The 17,753-nt window shown below is 39.3% G+C and overlaps 1 protein-coding gene and 1 pseudogene across 10 annotated transcripts in view; both read left to right on the top strand.

The window, feature by feature from the left end:
* Cast (calpastatin) overlaps window positions 1–17,753 on the top strand; it is a 116,509-nt gene that overhangs the window by 31,202 nt on the left and 67,554 nt on the right. For 3 of the 10 annotated variants that reach the window (NM_001301157.1, NM_001301156.1, NM_001301155.1), the window contains exon 1: window positions 6,937–7,127. The exons of 5 other annotated variants lie outside the window; for them this stretch is intronic. The gene's annotated coding sequence lies outside the window, so the exon portion shown is untranslated. Of the gene's footprint in view, window positions 1–6,936; window positions 7,128–17,753 lie in introns of those variants that run through there. 2 more of the 10 variants (XM_017315374.1, XM_011244467.3) reach the window with 2 other exon arrangements.
* On the top strand, window positions 8,750–10,093 carry Gm6296 (predicted gene 6296; annotated as a pseudogene).

The following is a 17,753-nucleotide window of genomic DNA, read 5'->3' as shown; positions in this document are numbered from 1 at the left end:
CTTCTTAATAACCACTAATTTCTTAGTTCCAGCTAACCAGCATCAGTAGTCCCATTAATGCTAATGTTTAGCTTTAGTAGTTCTGGTATTTGTTAATCACAGCTGATTCTTCAGCCCCAGCTAAGCAAGACCACAGAATTTTCACAATCAAAATAGGAACAGCCTGATAAGAGTTTTTAATCTTCCCTCTGACATTTTACAAGCCAGGCCTCCATCTTCTGCACTGTTCTTAACATTATCTTCTAAGCTCCTACAGAACATCCCACAGAGCTCTTAACATCCCCATGGCTCTTCTAGCAAAAAGTTCCAAAGTCCTTCCACAGTTCTCCCCAAAACATGGTCAGGTTTTCACAGGAATACTCCACTATGCTGGTACCAATTTGTCTTAGTCAGGGTTTCTATTCCGGCACAAACATCATAACCAAGAAGCAAGTTGGGGAGGAAAGAATTTATTTAGCTTACACTTCCACATTGGTGTTAATCACCAAAGGAAGTCAGGACTAGAATTCAAACAGGTCTGGAAGCAGGAGCTGATGCAAAGGGATGTTACTTACTGGCTTGCTTCCCCTGGCTTGCTCAGCTTGCTTTCTTATAGAACTCAGGACCACCAGCCCAGGGATGGCACCACCCACAATGGGCCCTCCCTCGTTGATCACTAATTGAGAAAATGCCTTAGAGCTGGATCTCATGGAGGAACTTCCTCAAGGGAGGCTCCTTTGTCTGTGCAAACTCCAGCTTGTGTCAAGTGGACACACAAAGCCAGCCAGTACAGAGGGTATCGTAGGCAGGGTTTCTATTCCTGCACAAACATCATGACCAAGAAGCAGTTGGGGAGGAAAGGGTTTATTCGGCTTACACTTCCACATTGCTGTTCATCACCAAAGGAAGTCAGGACTGGAACTCAAGCAGGTCAGGAAGCTGGAGCTGTTGCAGGGGCCATGGAGGGATGTTCTTTACCTGGCTTGCCTCCCCTAGCTTGCTCAGCCTGCTCTCTTATAGAACCAAGACTACCAGCCCAGAGATGGTCCCACCCACAAGGGGCCTTTCCCCCTTGATCACTAATTGAGAAAATGCCTGACAGTTGTATCTCATGGAGGCATTTCCTCAACTGAAGCTCCTTTCTCTGTGATAACTCCAGCTGTGTCAAGTTGACACAAAACTAGCCAATACAGAGGGTGAGCTTCTATTTTAGAAAAAAAAAATATGTATGTGTGTGTTAGCTCCTGTGTGAGCTTTTGAACACCATGTATGTGCAGGTGCCCTCAGAAGCAAGGAGTGTTAGAACTCCTGGAACTGGAGTTACAAGCAGTTGTCAGCTGACATGAGTGGTAACTTGAACCCAGGTTCAAGAGCAATGCAGGCTCTTACCCACTGGGCTATAACTGATATAAAATCTAGTAAAACCATTTATGGTATAATTATAGCTGCTATATAATGTGTTTTACTGGTAAATATCTGTAGATAGTTTGGGGCTTTTGCATATATATATATATATGCATGCATGCAAAATTCTCTGGATTCTTTAGAAAATGATTCAAATCTCTCTCATGATCATTCATCACACCAGGTTCTCTGTTAAGTGTTGTATATAATTATCTGATAAGACCGCTTCATAACCTTAATTTATTTATTCCTCTATTACTTAGGAAACAATGGCTCAGAGAGGTCAGATAACCTTAATGAGCTCCCCATACCAGTAAGATGGAAGTAGGACTAACCTAGTTTTTTTTTTTTTTTAAAGATTTATTTATTTATTTATTTAATGTATGTACACTGTTGATGTCTTCAGACACCCCAGAAGAGGGAGTCAGATCTCGTTATGGATGGTTGTGAGCCACCATGTGGTTGCTGGGATTTGAACTCCAGACCTTCGGAAGAGCAGTTGAGTGCTCTTACCCACTGAGCCATCTCTCCAGCCCGACCTAGTTTTCCTGAATAGTCTTTGACAATTAAAGGTTCTGTAAACTCTGAGTCTTTTCTTGTAGTATTAACACCTCTGAGTTTTGCAAATTATAAAGGAATTATTAAAACATCACCATTCAAGTCAGGAAATGATCACTGTAGCCAGTAATTTTGAATGCTTACAGTTTTTCTATTGATCCTATTGCAATTCTGTGGCCTGAACTGTGATCAGCTTTGTGCAAGATTATATGAAACTTTATACTATTTCGTAATTCCCTACATAGCATTTAATTTAAAATTTTCTTTAAAACCAATGATTATCACATAAAGTCTGTTGATGTTTTAATTTATGTCATTTATTTGATGAGTGATTGATATTTTAGCTTCTCCAAAATCCTTGAGGTACTTAATAAAGAGTCAGTAAAAAGATGTTGCACTTGTAGTATTAGGCTAGGGCGAGTATCACCCACATTTACCATTTTGAGTGTATCTATAGACCTTTTCAAATCTCTCTTCTGTCAGCCAATAAAAATGGCAAAGAACATTGAAAGACTTGAATACAGGGCTGTTTGACATTTGAGAGCTGCATTGTTTTGGCCTTTATTGCTAATGTTGGTGACCCTCCAACACTGTTGCACACTGAAGAAGTCCTGCTTCCTTAGTCAAACATTCCAGAGTTTGGGTTTCTCCTTTGCCATGTATTTCCTTAGTGTATCCTTGATCAGCAGTATGTGAATATGATCTCTGTTGTAATATCTGTTGCAAAGATGAAAATGAAATAAAATGTATGAAGCACCCTAAGCTGGACAGTTGCCAACTACTGGAAGCCTGATCACTCTGGTTACCTTTGTCAGTTTTTGGTGTTTGTTGTTTAGGGACTGGAGAAGATTTTCCAAGCATGTCTCAACTTTTATGTAATTGGCGCCTATATTTAACTTACATTTAAATTATGACTTTAAAATATGATCTACTTCATTACCCAGCCCGTGCATGAAGTGATATTTAGTGAAGACATTAGAAGATTCCAAAATTACTATTAACTGAAAATATTGGATGTTCAGTGTCCTAGTGTGTGGGAGACAATACCTAGTATTTTTCTAGAACAGATATATGACCTGAGCAGCTTTTTCTGTTTGTTTTATTTTGTTTTGTTTTGTTTCCACAAAGGAAACTGCTAACCCATCTTTTTGAGGTGAGGTGGTCACTAAAGCTGTTATCTTTAGAAACGGGAACATAGGTGAGGAGGAAAGTGGAAGAATTTGACCGTGTCTGTTTTTTAGTGTTTATGGGCAAACTTGGAAATCTTTCCATGGCTTTTGTAAAGTGCCCTTTAGTCCTCTAACATTATGACGTACTTCGCTTCTCCGTGATGCTTTTCTGAGCCACTTTCTCTTACTATTTTCCAGAATACTAAATTTTACAGGGTTTACTTTTTCTTTTTAACCTTTCTCACATCCTTAATTATTAGGAGGTTTTAAGGTTTTAAGGTTTTAAGGGGAAACTACAAGTTGGATTAGTTAGCTTTCTATTGCTGTGATCAGATATGATGACTAAGTTAACTCAAAAAAGGAGGAATGTATTTGGAGTTACAATCACAGAGCTATAAGAGTCCATTGTGTTGTAGATATGAAGTAGCAACTGGCAAGCATGGCAGAGGAGCAGGAGACTGAGAGAATACATCTTCAACATCAAGTAGAAAGAGTGAGCAGAACGTGGTTTGAGGCTTTAAATTTTCAAAGCCTGTCATCAGTGACATACTTCCTCCAAAACCTAATTTATCATTCAAACTGCCACATAGACAATTGCTTCTTTCTTTTGATACCTTATTGAAAGGGCTATAGCATCAATAATATCATCTCTCGCCTCCATGAGAAAAGCTGGAGGTTTCGGCATGTGATAAGTGAAGTCTTTTACTACACAATTGCCATAATGCAAATAAGAAAGCAAATATTATCCTGAGACAGAGAAGTTATGATCAAATGATAAATACAGCGGGCTATGAAGTTTAATCCAAGTTTGCTTGTTTCTGGATACTTTCAACCTGGCAGTTAGAATAACTGCTAATTGCATAATTATTGATAAAACTATAAAGTCTGCATTCAGAAACAAATATGTATTAGATTTTTTGCCAAATACGTGTTTATAAAATGTTTTTGCTTACTCCAAAACTGAATTTGTCCTAACAAAGTGAGTGATTATGTTCATAAGCAATATTCTGTCTGCTATGTAGTTAGTCTTAAAGGATCCAAAACTCTTATGTAATTTAGATATATCTAATTCAAAACAGTTACTACAAATTGTTGCATACTTAAATTTCAGTTTTTAATAATTAATAATGGGCACCAATAAAGTTGCAGACATTTTATAAACTCTGATTAAAGTCAGTATGAGAATGGTTGTGATGCATACTTTGTCATCAGTTTTATTTCTGTAAGAATTCTGACAACTATTTTGACTTTCAAAATAGTTTGTATGGAATGTCTCTATAGAAGACTTTGCTATTAGGATATAGTAGTCAAAGTTATTTCTGATTAGAATCCACCTGGAATAGTTTAGGATACAAATGAATTTCTTCAGGGAGAGTGTGATGGTTTGTATATGCTTGGCCCAGGGAGTGGCACTATTAGAAAGAATGGTCATGCGAGAGAAGGCGTGTCACTGTGGGCGTGGACTTTAATTCTCTGTCCTAGCTGCCTGGAAGCCAGTCTTCTCCTAGGGGCCTTCAGATAAAGATGTAGAACTCTCAGCTCCTCCTGCACCATGCCTGCCTAGACACTGCCATGTTCCTGCCTTGACGATAATGGACTGAACCTCTGATCCTGTAAGCCAGCCCAGTTAAATGTTGTCCTTATAAAAGTTGCTTTAGTCATGGTGTCTGTTCACAGCAGTAAAACCCTAACTAAGACAGACAGTAAGTAACTCATGGATAATTCACAAGAATTCAGCAGAAGTGGACTAAAGCTTTGTTGCCTGGAATATTCCACAGCAGTACATGGAGCATCCCCAGCTAAATCCTGCTACAACCGCATCTCAGCATTTGGTTCCCCTAGGACCTGATACTAGAAACTGCTACCATCAAAACCCTTTTGTAGCATTTCTGTCCTTATGGAAAGAGACCTCCTTACATTGTTCATGTCCAAGCTCATCTTAACAATGACAAAAAAGGTTTATTTTTATTTATGTGAATGTGTGTGCCTGGATGCAGGTATATACTATGTGAGTGAGAGCCCTCAGAAGACAGAAGGTGTTGGACCTGCTGTTATAAGCAATGGCCAATTGCCTGGTGTGGGTTACTAGGAACTGAACTCGGGTGTCCTGGAAGAACAGAAAGCACTCTTAACCTCAGTCTTCTCTCTGAATTCTCTAAGTGTAGCACATTTGCCTGGCCAGTGTAACTAACATGACTCATTCTTTCTTCAAGAGACAGTGGAATGTATGGGAGCCATTCCTGTTCAAATCACCACACCAGGCACCTTGATTCATCTTTGGTTTATGAGATGACTGTGGTACATAGGAAACATTTTTATTTTCATAGTCATACACTGTACTTGTATAATCATGTACTATAAGTGGCACTTTAAATCATCATATCAATACTTTTGCTTAACACAAGGCTAAATTATGAGTTTAAAGGGAAATCCATTTTAAAATTAATAATCATGATATATTTGAAGCAACTTTTAAAATAATATGTAAATAATATACAAATAACTAACATTTGGTGATATGTTCCAGTTGGCAATTCAAAAATGTTTTTATATACATACTGAATATGTGGGCATTATTGATATGTAGGGGTTGTTTTGTTTTGTTTGTTTGTTTTGAGACAGGGTTTCTCTGTATAGCCCTGGCTGTCCTGGAACTCATTATGAAGACCAGGCTGGCCTCGAACTCAGAAATCCACCTGCCTCTGCCTCCCAAGTGCTGGGACTAAAGGCGTGCGCCACCACGCCCGGTGACATGAAGTTTTTGATTCAGGAAGTCTGGGGTGAGGCTCATATCCTGCCTTTCTAAAATCTCCTGGCTGTTGGTGTTGCTGTGGTTAGGTGTTTAACTATCTCTGTCTTAGGTTACCTGTGTATCAATGGAGAATTTGACCAAAATGAAGATTCTCAGTCTTGAGGCTACAGAATTGGTTCTCTGGGGTGGACCAAGGTCTAGTACTTAAGTATTGAATAGGCACTCACTACTTATAGTGAAAACACCATATGATCACTCAGTTCGAGGACAACACTCAGAGAGGATGACAGCCACAGCAGTGGCTGGTGAGGGAGTCATCCTTGCCTATTTCTGAGAATGGGAGCCCCTTTCTTCCTGGTCTGCAAGCTAAGAATTGCTGTAAAGTTTATCCCTATCTCTGTAGTTACTATTCTGACTCATCTGGGGTGCAGAAGGGTGGGAACCCCTTTCATCCTGTCTATTGCCAGGAGCCAGAGTATTTTTAAATATGAATACTTAATGGCTTATTGGAGTATGGCTCAACTAAGTTACTCTGTGATTTTTGTCGGGAGAAAAGTCATTGTTAGTGTCACTCTGTAACTTGGCTTTCTTCTAAAAAAGTATTGCCATTCCCTTATTTAATTGTCAACCTAGAATAGCAACATAAATTTCTGAATTTACATACGTATTAGATGGTTTCAAATTTATTCTTTGAAGTTTTCAATAATGAAAATAATTGAGTACAATTCATATTGTGTTAAACTGTTCTTTTTTTAAAAATCCAATATGCAGTTTTAGAGATGTTTAGAATCTGGCATTACACTGCCATCTTTCATTAACTTCATGGCTTCAAAGGGTTATTTAGGGCGTGTACTGGAGAAGGGGGCTATTCATTGCTGTTACTTTGTTAGTCACAAAGTGACATCCTGGAGCAGTGGGCCTGCCCTCCTTTGCTGCTTACAGTACACAGCGTGTGTCCTGTATTACAGAATACAGAGAAGTTAACCAGTCTAGAAAAGTCAAGCACCACTAAGAAGCACCAGTAGGGAGCGTCAGGGAATCTCAGGCCGGGCGCCGCGGCAGGTTTCAGGTTTCAGGTTTCCGGTTTCAGGGCTGGCGGCAAGTGGAGGAGGGCGGGAGCCCTAGAGGACCTCGCCCCGCCTTGTGCGCCTAGTGCGTCACTCTGCGGATTCAGTTTAGACTGGGAACTGAAACAGCAGAGGTTGAGTTCGACCCGGAATGCAGTCGTCCCCTAAACCAAGCTGAGGCCAGTCGTCATACTCTGAGTGAGTACTGACTTGGGTTGCTTTGCTCCAAAGTCGTGCCTGCCTGTCACGGGCCCAGACCGTACCTGGGTTACAACCCCTTAGCCAATTCCAGGCTGAGGACACATTCTGTTACTGTTGTTATGACTGAAGTTGGCATTTCTTTCTAAGTTTGAAGGAGATTAATCCCCACCCTTCCTGTCCATAGCACTCTTAATGATCTTTTAGCTGGAAAATTCTCTGTTGATCGGACGAGAAGGATTACAAAACTGAGTTTTCGTCCCCTGAACTTCATGTTGAAAAAACAGCAGCAGCCGTTTAATGATTTGGCTTGACTCTTTCTGATCTTTAGTTTTAGATGCATCCCCCCCCCCCCCACCCAGCCCTCTTGCGCTGAAGGCTTGTAGGCTCCGCCCCCCACTCCCCCACCCCTCGCCGCCCCCACCAAGTCCCGAGTCCATGACTTGTGTTTCAGAGAATGAGCTCACTGTGTATGACCTTTCTGTGTACCTGACACATCCTGGGTGTGGTGGGGCAAGTGTTGTAACATGTTTTAGCTATGTTTCCCTGAAGACAACCTGAGACCGTGGCAAGATAACATCATTAATAGAAACTTTACCTCTTTCAAGAACATGGTATCTTATCAGAGACTTCAGGATGTCTTCTGTCGTGTTAGGGCCCCCATTCTCCAGTTGTTTATACACAGGAAGTTCATTATTCCCACTGTGTATAAATGAAGCAGAAATTTTATTTTATTTATTTTTATTAGATATTTTCTTTATATACATTTCAAATGCTATCCCGAAAGTTCCCTATACCCTTCCTCTGCCCTGCTCCCCTACCCACCCATTCCTGCTTCTTGGCCCTGGCATATACCTGTATTGGGGCATATAAAGTTTGCAGTACCAAGGGGCCTCTCTTCTGCTACATAAAAGCAGAAAATTTATGCACCCTCCACATTCAATGATAGTTGGGATCTAAGAAGTCTTTTTTTTTTTTAGTATAATCAAATACTATTTTTATTAGATATTTTCTTTATTTACATTTCAAATGCTATCGCCTTTTCTAGTTTCCTCTCCGAAAATCCCCTATTCCCTCCCCCCCTCCCCAACCCACCCACTCCTGCTTCCTAGCCCTGGCATTCCCCTATATTGGGGCATAGAGCCTTCACAGGAACAAGGGCCTCTCCTCCCATTGATAGCCTACTAGCCCATCCTCTGCTACATATGCAGTTAGAGCTACGAGTCCCACCATGTGTTTTCTTTGATTGGTGGTTTAGTCCCATGGAGCTCTGGAGATACTGGTTAGTTCATATTGTTGTTCCTCCTAGGGGGCTGCAGACCCCATGAGCTCCTTGGGTCCTTTCTCTAGCTCCTTCATTGGGGACCCTGTGCTCCGTCCAATGGATGACTGTGAGCATCCACTTCTATAATTGCCAGGCACTGGCAGAGCCTCACAGGAGACAGCTATATAAGGCTCTTCCACCCTACCAGTGAGAGGGAACTCAGCAACTCTGGAAACTTCCTGCCTGTCAAGATTTTCTTCTAGAGGAAATTTCTGCCTTGCAGGGTAGCTCCATAAGGAACAGCATGCACCACTCAAAGGTGGAAAATGCATTCCCTGACCAATAGTTGGTAGTTTGGCTTTCTGCTCTTTGATGCTGCTGAGGAAGCATCGCTGAAGGCTCTCATAACCCTGCCGTCATGTCTAAGTCAGAGTCTTCTAAGGAGCGTGAAGAGCTGCGGGAGGTCTGAACTTTGAAACAACCGATGAGAGTCGAAGAGCCATTTAGAGCAATGGGGAGCACTAACCGACTGTGTGGGAATGAGAGATCCAAACACCAAGAGATCCAGGTGCTTTGGGTTTGTCACATACACCACTGTGGAAGAAGTGGATGCTGCCATGAATGCAAGACCACACAAGGTGGATGGAAGAGTTGTGGAACCCAAGAGAGCTGTTTCAAGAGAAGATTCTCAGATACCAGGTGCCCACTTAACTGTGAAAAAGATCCTTGTTGGCGGTATTAAAGAAGACACCAAAGAACATCACCTACGAGATTATTTTGAGCAGTATGGGAAAATTGAAGTGATAGAAATTATGACTGACAGAGGCAGTGGGAAAAAGAGGGGCTTTGCTTTTGTTACCTTTGATGACCATGACTCTGTGGATAAGATTGTTATTCAGAAATACCATACTGTGAATGGCCACAACTGTGAAGTAAGAAAAGCTCTGTCGAAGCAAGAGATGGCTAGTGCTTCATCGAGCCAGAGAGGTCGCAGTGGTTCTGGAAACTTGGGTGGTGGTTGTGGAGGTGGTTTTGGTGGCCATGACAATTTTGGTCGAGGAGGGAACTTCAGTGGTCGTGGTGGCTTTGGTGGCAGCCGTGGTGGTGGTGGATATGGTGGCAGTGGGGATGGCTATAATGGATTTGGCAATGATGGAAGCAATTTTGGAGGTGGTGGAAGCTACAATGATTTTGGCAATTACAACAATCAGTCTTCAAATTTTGGACCAAAGAAGGGAGGAAACTTTGGAGGCAGGAGCTCTGACACTTATGGTGGTGGAGGCCAGTACTTTGCTAAACCATGGAACCAAGGTGGCTATGGAGGTTCCAGCAGCAGCAGTAGCTATGGCAGTGGCAGGAGGTTCTAATTATGTACAGCCAGGAAACAAAGCTTAGCAGGAGAGGAGAGCCAGAGAAGTTACAGGGAAGCTACAGGTTACAAGAGATTTGTGAACTCAGCCAAGCACAGTGGTGGCAGGGTCTAGCTGCTACAAAGAAGACATGTTTTAGACAATACTCATGTGTGTGGGCAAAAACTCCAGGACTGTATTTGTGACTAATTGTATAACAGGTTATTTTAGTTTCTGTTCTGTGGAGGGTGTAAAGCGTTCCAACAAAAGGTTTTACTGTAGACCTTTTTCAACCATGCTGTTGATTGCTAAATGTAATAGTCTGATCATGACACTGAATAAATGTGTCTTTTAAAAAAAAGTTGGTATTTTGCTCGTGGGAATGAATTTGACTTTTGTGCAATGATTTTCCAGTTACTCTGGAAATGAAAATGAGTATTAAATTTCACTGGGATGTGGTAAGCAGTGCCACTTGGGTTCTAAGAGGCATAAAGTGCTGAAATCAAGTGGCAAAGGCTAGCAAATTCACTTCAAACTAGAAAACTGGAATTAAAGACTGACGGAGAAGGAAGTAAGATGGCCATTAGGGTGAGAGGCTAAAGAAGGAAACTCTGTGTGTGTGTGTGTGTGTGTGTGTGTGTGTACCAAGCACAGCAAGGTGTAAAAAAAGGAGAGGGAAGCTCATGGATAGCTAGAATCAATTGCCCAGGAATCTCATGCATTTCCTACCTCTAATGATGCATTTGTTTCAGTTTAGTTTCTGAGTTTTTAGTATTTAGAATTGATAATAGTTATGTTTTATTGCCAATCCCTTTGAAATACTCTTTTAAGATTTAGATTTTTTAAATTGTGTGTCTGTCTGTCTGTCTGTCTCTCTCTCTCTCTCTCTCTCTCTCTCTCTGTGTGTGTGTGTGTGTGTGTGTGTGTGTGTGTGTGTGTGTGTGTGTGTGTAACCACAGATGGATTTACAAATGGTTGTATGCTGCCATATCTGGGAACACACCTGAACTCAGGTCCTTTTCAAGAGAATGGTACCTCTTCAGAGAGCTATCTTTCCAGTCCTTGCAATACTTTTAAAAACATAAAAAATAAAAATATATAGCTTTGAGCCTGGCCATGGCAGTGCATGCCTTTAATTTAATCACTTGGGAGACAGAGCCAGGCAGATCTCTTGTGAATTCAAACTCATCTGGTCTACTAGTGAGTTTCAGGACATCTAGAGCTATATAGTGATATCTAGTTTACAAAAAAATAAAAAAGTAAATAAAATGTAGTGTGGATGACCCCAGTGAACTAGAGTTTAGAAAGTTTGACTGTCTACTAAGGAAGCCTTTGTCTTCTCTCAAACAAGCACATATAAGGCAGATAGAGGAAGGCTGCTGTAGATTCAAGGCTATTCTGGCTTATATACAAGTTCTAAGCCAACCAAGGCTATATAGGTAGATTCTGTCTATAACAAATCTAATGTTTAGGCTTTTTGGTGCAGGAGATATTCGTATATTAGGAAATAACATCTGCTTTTATTGAGTTCACAGAGTTAATTGCATATAGTTTGCCTCTGTTTTGTACACTCCATGGTCACTGTATATGAATGGTAGAGAGACTTTCTTGTGGATATCAAGAGAGTGACGGATGTAGCTATGTCTCATAAAGGTCTTCTTAGACACATTGATCTGTGCTTTAGCGAACAGGTTTTCAGAGAATGTGGGTCCCAATTAACCATGACACACATCATTCAACTTCTTAGAATCAATTACGGCAGTGTTTCATGAACTGTGGACTAAAAAGTATCTGCATTAAATTCCCATGGGGTAAATTTTGTTAAACTTTCTCTTGAGAAACTTTTCAAGCCCCCTCTCTGGCTACCCAGTTAAGGTCACTGAGAAATCTAAAGCTCTAGATAAGTTCTTACACTTATTGAGAGTTTGATGACCACGGCTATGAGTATGAGAATGAGATTATAAAGACTGTAAGCATATCTGGCCTTCACCCCACAGCACAACATTAGCAGAATTAGAGTTCTGAGTCACATAGAAGGCAGTGTATGTAATGAACCAAGTTTCCTTACTATGTAGACACACTCTGTGATAGAGGGAAGTTTCTCATACAAGTGATTTAAATAACCAGCTTCAAGAATACCCTGAAGAGCGGCTGGGGGAAGCATGAGAGAGCACTGTTCTGCAGAGAAAATGGCAGCTCCTCTTTGTTGTACTTTCTTATCAGCTATGTTAAGAGCATGACAAAGGAAAGTTGCAGAAAATAGAATTATTAGTCCATCTTTTAGTTACATGTACTTTTTCTGTGTTGCGCATGAGCAGAGCAAATAAAATCATTTTACCTGATTCAGGTTCAAAGACTAGCAATCATTAGTCACATACTATAATCTTTTAGAGGTGTACCTTTTTATTAAGACACAATTCAAAGATATACTCAGTTCAGAGGGCTATAACTAGAAACTGAAATTAGTGGCCATAATTGATACCACCCACAACGATAACTTCTCTTTAATATTCTCCATCTCTTTTTCTCTGCTGTAGTTAGATTAATGTCTGCAGCTGTCTCTTCCAGTCCCTATGTCTCTGTTCGAGTATGTGTATGTCATACTTTTATCTATGCATGGTGCGGCATCTTCATCTCTGAACTTAGAAAAACATAAAGTCTGCTTCAGATTACTGTGTTGTGTTAAGTTCTTAAAGAATACTGGGGCCAGTGTTTATAAGTGTTGACTTTCCCTAATAGTGTGTTATTTTCACACAGCATTTGAAACATCTACCTTGAAAGTTCTTCAGGGAAGATTGTTTTCCAGGAGTCCTTTTGCTTGTGTTGTAGACCTATTTCTGCCAGACAGTCCTAAAATATCCTGTCTGTGATGATTCAGGCTTTATGTATGTAGATGTCTGTGCTTGAAATCCCTGTGCCACATGGAGAAAGTGATTTGATTTCTGAATGTTCAGTGGCATAGGTGTAGCTTTTGTCTTTGTCACAGTGTGTTTTTAAATTCATGGTCATCCATTGCCCAGGGCAGGGAATTTTGAGATTGTGTTCAGTATGTGCTTATGGCTAATTGTTCTTTATATTTCCTAGTTTTATGCCAATAACTCCACACAAGGCCTGCAGCAGGATTCCTTTCACCCTGAGTGACTGGGTTCCCAGTTTCAGCTCTCAGGTCTCTTTCTGAGATTATTGGGAGCTGATTATCTTCCAGTGTGCTCAGGGAAGGTTTCAACAGCTACTAGGCTAAAGGATTCACGTAACATTTCATTTATTCTTCTCAGTATTTAGGGGAAGGTACATTAAGACTTATTAATATATCTTAACCTAATAATATATTATGTATATTACATTCAAATATTGGACATATTTATAAATAAAGAACCAGAGTCCCAGAGAGTTTAAATGTGTCACAGATAGCAAGATTCACCTTGATTCTGGTTATTGTTTGTCAACAGATCTTACAAAGTCCTATACTTAGTTTATTTATAAATTATATACATAACTAAGCAGAACTTGTATCTAAATTTAAGTCAGCACTGGAAATCAACTTAAACTTTTATTGTTGTACCTATTGAGTTAATATTATTTGTTTTTTTGTTTTATTTTATTTTGTTTTGTTTTTAGTAAATGAAGTTTACATCTACTGATTAGAATCAGAAAATCTGCTGGTTATTTTTGTGTCAGCTTGATGCAAGCTAAAGTCATTTGAAAGAAGGGAACCTTAGTTGCAAAAATGCCCCATAAGATTGGCAAATCTCTGGGGCATTTTTTATATTAGTTATTGATGGGAGAGGATCTAGCCCATTGTGTATGGTACTGCCCCTGCCTGGTGGTTCTGTGTTCTATTAGAGAGCACAATAAGCAAGCCACGAGATATAGAAAATATTAATTTATTAATAGTAAATATTAATAATAGTGGCATATATTAATAGTAGTTCTAATACTGTTATATAATAGAAGTAGTAGTAATATTTAATAAAAAATTCAGCCAGGCGGTGGTGGCACACGCCTTTAATCCCAGCACTTGGGAGGCAGAGGCAGGCAGATTTCTGAGTTCGAGGCCAGCCTGGTCTACAAAGTGAGTTCCAGGACAGCCAGGGCTAGATATACAGAGAAACCCTGCCTCGATTAAAAAAAAAATAGAAATAAAAAAATTTGCCTGCCATGTAAGAAATACAGAACTTTTGCTCACATTGAGAGATAGGCAGTATTGTTCATGTTAAATTAAATTTCAATTGCATTTCAATGTATCATACTTTAAAATATACTCTATCCCACTGCATTTCCACTTCAAGTGAGATAGTAATAAACTGGAAGGTGCTTGCTGCTATGTGAAATAAGACACAGAGCAGTTCAGAACTATGCTAAATGTCACACAGCACTCATGCGGTCCAGACTCAGAGTCAAGTCCCACAGGTACTAACTATTCTCTTTGCTGTCATGCTGACTCTTCAGTATTGATAAAGACTTTACTTGCTATCAGTGTAAATTGTGAATTTCCTGGTGCCATTTTATTTCATTCCCCATTTTAATTTCAGTCATCAGAAAATCAGGTTGGATAAGAAAACCTTGTTATAATTTCTGCCATTTTAACATTTTTATTAAGAACACAGTTCAGAGCCAGATATTATGATGCATGTCTATAATCCCTGAATTGCAATGGCAGGGGTAGTTTCTTCTTTCAGAATGATAACCAAGATTAGTGGTAACCACAAGACTGCCTGCCATTATGACAAATTGAATCACAGTACATAAATTCTTACCATTTAAGTTTGACTTAATGACTTATGTGGACTTTTTAAAGCTTATAGAATGGTCCAGTGATAGGACTCATAATCAGACATTAATCAGGCACCTACTCTCTGATTTTCCTGGCTTGTGTTGAGATTATACATAAGCTGTGTGTATTGTCCCAGTTGCTAGACAACATTTTCATGTTTATTTTGATTACATCAGAGGCCAAAGTTTCATCTATGCTCCACTGCCAAGAGCAATTTGAGTTTTGACACTCTATTTTTATCTTAAATATAGTCATCTTTTTCAACATGCTCTCATAAATGTATGAAACCCTCTGATGAGCTGTCACCATTCATCTGTCCCAGATTGCTTCCTTATGAAGTACTTAGTTGGCTATTCTCTGAACTGAGTGTGTGGAGGAGTTCTCCATATCCGAGTTTAGTGTAAGCTATTTTACTTATCTAGAATGTTTACCTCATTTAAGAATTCATTTGCAGTTTTTGTAACATCCAACTAATTTTAGTTTTTTAAGTGAAGAAATGAAATTTGTAATAGCAGAATGTTCATGAACCATGTTCATGAGCCTTGGGTTCAAACCTAGCCTCCATTACTTCCAAGCCTCACTTTGCTCATTTATTAAATATTGGTAATGATGTTTACCTCTTAAGTGTTTGTAGAGATGCTCTGAAATCGGGTATGTAAAACATCTGTCCTAGTCCTGACATGACTGTGTGCTTCCTCATCTCTCTATTGATCACATTATATGAAATATACAATAAATAGCATCTCTTTCCGCTGTTAAGCCTTTACTAACCATCTCTGGAACCATACTTGAGACATACAGACTGTATCTGCTAATTACCTGTTATATTTAGTTCTACATTAGGTGTTTTCAGGATCAGCCTTGTTATATACTATGCTCTGATAAAATAAATAAGTTGCTAGTACACTCTTATGTTCTCCCTAAGATAGCTCAACTTCATTCCTAAATGACCATTTGCTTCTCTGTTAACAGGCTGCCATTTTATTATACTAAACACTGTATGTTGTTAATCAGAGCTTCCTAAACCCTTTTCACCCATGACTCATTGTAACATGACAAATTTTTATATAACCCTGGATAATAGGTATATAAGATAGGTATGCAACTTGTACATTTACTGATAATAAATCATAAGAAAAATTTTCTTTGAAACAGTTTTATCATTTAATTTTAATATTAAAAGTAAAAATGCAAACTGATAAGATGGATGTGTTTCTTTATTTTTATATTAAGAATTAATTCTTGATTGAACACTGATACTAGTATACTTTGGATTTGGTCAATATTTTGATTTTATAATTTTCAGAGCTAAGACTGCTGTTTTACATAAATACATAATACAAATTGTGAGAAGTATGTGTAGGACTATTTCAGAAATTACTGAAAATTCTGTCCTAATACCAAGACAAAATTTACTTAATTGTATCTTGTTAAACTCAAGTTGGCAATTCAAACAGCAGTTTTAAAAGCCAAATGTTTTTTAACTACAATATATTTCAAACTAATTCCATCCTTGCATGTTCAGGAATGATGCAGAAAATGTCAAAAGTCTCTGTATTCCACATCACATCTATTGTCTTTAAGGCACATCATTATGTGCCTTTAAGATAAGAAACTTTATATGTACAGTAAAAATGTCTCTGTAATTTATATAATGGTAGCCTGCAATCTTAGCTGAGGTGCTTCTGGAAGCATTTATTTGGTGATTGCAGGCACAGTGCAGATTGGCTGTGTCATGTGTTCAGAATTAAGGTCATAATAAAGTCCCATCATGTGACATGGATGGGCACTTCACAATTATTCTTTTCTTTGGTTTTGTTTTGTTTTTATGGAGGAAAATTTATTTGTGCTTGCAGTTCCAGAGTATTAAGAGTCTATTATAGCATGGAGACCTGGCACCAAATGGCAGGCACATATAGTAGCAGTAACAAGAAGCTGAGAGATCCCATCTTTGAATATCCAGAGAGATAATAACTCATTATGTTTGAGAAGGCATGGCAATGAGTGGCAAGCATTATGGCAGGACCAGGAAGCTGAAGAGATCACATCTTCAACTCCAGGAAAGCCTGAAACTAAGGCAGCTCTGCCATCCTCCACTTGGGAAGATCCTACCAAAGATCCACAGTTGGTCTTTCTGGAGCCATCCAGGCTGTATAGCTCACAGTGCATCCCAAACCCTCTGCCTAATGCTCTAAGCCCACAATGATTCTTATGTGTTTTACTATGAATTAATTTGTAGCCATTTCATTTTAGAAATCTCTTATTGTTTGTAATTATTGTAACCTCTATGTTCATTTATGTGACTTATTATAAGAAATTGCGCGTTAGATTACTGTATTACAGGTCTTATTAAAAGCACACTTGAGGAAGGAACCCAAGACTTCCAGTGTGACAGCAAGCAATAAATATAGAAGGCTCAATATTTCATGATGAAGCTGATGATGGATTGATTGTTGTCAAGTAGAAAAGAAGAGCACAGGCATGGGGCCTGATGTTTTTTTAACCTTCAGTAAAAGCTTGCCCAAGAGTATGAAGGCCCATCAATGCTCCAGGTCACGGGATATGTTAAGGCTCTCATTGCTAACTTGGGAAAGGAAGCAAGGTCTACCTTAGGATAAAAAAAATCTAGGATATATGGTTTTCCACTCTGTATTTTATCAACTGAACCATCAGGTACAGGTGAAGAAAGAGACTGAAGTGAGTATAGAGAAATTTTAATCCAGAAACATGACTGCTCTGACAAGAGATCACATACAAAGACCTTCTAGGTCTGTATAATACAGCTGTGATGCAGACATGCCACACACCTTTAATCCCTCTGGCTGGAATACAGACACACCCTTAGCACATACTTTTGATCTCAATCAATGAAGATAATTTTGGTTTGTAGAAGAAATCAGCCATGTTTGAAAGTTATATCTAATTGAGGGGCAGACAAAGTGATGAATCAGAGAAAGATTTGACAGAATGAGTCAGAGATAGGATATACCCAACTCTCATGAGAACAGACAAAAAATAGAGGTGACTTAAGAGAGCAGCACAGAGAGAGAAAGAGAGAGGGAGAGAGAGAGGAGGTGTTTGTTGTGCTGAGACAATTTTGTAGAAACAGGTTGCAGGTGAAAACAGAAAAAGCAAAAGAAAGATAAAGAGACAGAAGAATAGGACAGTTTGCCAGTCAATTTGAGGCCAGTCAGAGCAATTCAGTCAGCAGCCAAGGAAAGCCAATTTGTATCAGTCAA

The sequence above is a fragment of the Mus musculus genome, chromosome 13 (genome assembly GCF_000001635.26).
Source record: "Mus musculus strain C57BL/6J chromosome 13, GRCm38.p6 C57BL/6J".
In the NCBI taxonomy this organism is placed as follows: Eukaryota; Metazoa; Chordata; class Mammalia; order Rodentia; family Muridae; genus Mus; species Mus musculus.
The sequence above is the reverse complement of the archived record's forward strand: the minus strand, read 5'-3'. Positions and strand labels throughout refer to the sequence as shown.